This window comes from Crinia signifera, chromosome 8, assembly GCF_055691185.1.
Source record: "Crinia signifera chromosome 8, ASM5569118v1, whole genome shotgun sequence".
Classification (NCBI taxonomy): domain Eukaryota; kingdom Metazoa; phylum Chordata; class Amphibia; order Anura; family Myobatrachidae; genus Crinia; species Crinia signifera.
The window spans coordinates 182,275,163-182,277,367 of NC_139224.1; the positions used below are offsets into that span (position 1 = coordinate 182,275,163).

At 48.5% G+C, this 2,205-nt stretch overlaps 1 long non-coding RNA gene across 1 annotated transcript; it reads left to right on the top strand.

Moving 5' to 3' along the window:
- The first annotated feature begins 531 nt into the window (after window positions 1-531).
- Window positions 532-1,414, top strand: LOC146027328 (uncharacterized). Its single transcript, XR_014454732.1, has 3 exons — window positions 532-602; window positions 828-890; window positions 1,392-1,414. It is a non-coding gene; the product is annotated as an uncharacterized LOC146027328 (long non-coding RNA).
- Window positions 1,415-2,205: the final 791 nt, after the last annotated feature.

The following is a 2,205-nucleotide window of genomic DNA, read 5'->3' on the forward strand; positions in this document are numbered from 1 at the left end:
AAGAGCCCCACCTACTACAAATCTGGGAGGGGGCGCGAAACATGCCCTTGCTCCGGTCACTGTGGCACCTAGCTACACCACTGCGCTGCATGGTGTACATCTGTGTGTACAAAGAGTGAGGTGCCATCTGTCTGCGTCCATGCGTGCGCTGTAAGACCGCTTGGTGCTTCCTTTTACCCCATCATCTGTCGCATCAGCCCTATGGTGGGCGCACGCAGTCTCTGTATGGGCCACTCCCATAACACCACCCCTAAGACGGTCCCAACTCTGTGTGTGTGTTATGACATCTCCCAGTCACCACCCAGGAACACCCACTTTTCCCTGTGTGTGCATCAAATCACAACAGCGACTCTGTACGGACACAATTGGGAGGCATGTGCAGTGCAACTAGACTAATACATTGACAGCGTGTCCACATCTGAATGAAGCCTAGAATGGCTACTGCTACTTAATACAGAGGGGTGGCCTTGGTGTTTGGCCTTAGATATTGTTGAGCTGTTTCCTGATATTTTGTTATGTGTCCTCCCCTCCCAGAGCACATCCAGCAGATTATGACCCTGGGGGAGTCCGTCCAGCAGGCTGTAATGGAATCCATACAGGAGGTAGGTGTGATCACAGTAGTCCTGCCACTGATAGGTTGGTGGGGAAGCTAGACCAGGACTCCTTGTGGACTGTTGTATTGACTAGCTCCATTGACAATAAATACTGTACCACCGTACCACTTTTGTTTTACTCCACGTTTTTGGTATATTTAAAGATCTGTGATTTCGGTGTTACTAAAATGCCACCAATACAACATGTTAAGGGTGAGTTTTCAACCCCTGCAGCTCCTGAGCAAGGACCCCACTGACACGGGGGCAGCTGACAGCTACGTGAACTATGACAGTCAGGTGAGCGAACAGTCTGACATCGGTCTAACTCGCAGCTTACACACCGGATCTTATTTCATGCTCGCTGAGCAGTGCTACTTATCTGGATCACATACTGCTATTCTCTCCCTTTCTGTGTTGTCTGAGCTGCCAAATGGTTTTGTGACTTGTATTATATTCTCGGTGGCATCTAGTGGAACAGTGCAGAAGAGGATGGTACAGTATCTATCGGAGATGGGGTTCATTGTTTAAGCAGCATACCCTATTAGACCTTATTGTTGTCGGTGTGTGCGTGGAAACCCCATCTAAGGATGGGTAGAGGTTTAGGCCTAATTTTCTCAAAGTGATCGCCACACTTCTTTCCTCCTCTTCTGTCTCTTGCGCTCTTGGTCGCACACTCAGTTCTCCTCCGCCTGTTGCACGCGGCCTTGATCGTTCCCTCCACCTGTTGCACGCTCCCTCCTTCCTCTGCCCCTGCCTTCCCTTAATTCATTCTCTTCCATGTTACCTTCTCTCTTCCAGTCACGTAAATATTACTTCCTTAGTGAGGACACAGATGAGAAAAATGACTTCATGCAGCGTTATCACGATTTGGAACTGCAGGTATGTCTTGCACTGCGAGTAACGACAAGCATGTGGTACAGCCATGGTGGTGATTAGATGGTGTGGGTGTTACTACTCAGAACTGCACATGTGTTTGTGGTGGTGGCGGCGTGTTCTGCATTTGCTGGGCTGTGACTCCCAAAATCAGCATACTGTTGATCTCCCCCTCTTTAGGGTTGAATGAGTACACTAGCACCCCAAGTACAGCCACCCTGTATAGTACAGTGTACTGTAGTATACTGACTTAGTATACTGTGGGGAGGGCACATACTGTGCTGACTATACAATAACCCTATATATCTGTACTGGAGCTTTGGTGCTGTGACTATATCTGGGGACATTTATATACAAAGGAAGACAGGGCTCCCGTACTGATTCACACAGCTGATGTCCCTAAAGAATCTACCCTCTCACCAGAGATTCACCCAACACATTAGGGCAAATTAGTAGAACAGTGTTTTTAAAGATCATACATGGTATAAAAATATTTTCTCCTTTGGGAGACATCAGGGGCCACAGCGTTACAGTGGGAGTGGGAGAGAGCCCCAGCACCCTAGAGGTTAAACTTGAACTGCCTCCCAGGCAGCCGGGCTCCTCCCCTCCTCTACCCCACCTCCAGGCCAGGAAGCTCAGTTTTTTCGGGTGCTGGCAGGAGCCAGATGCACCTACTAGAGGGGCTGCTATTTTAGCAGCCTAACTTCATTTTTATATTTTATTTTTATTTTACACTGAC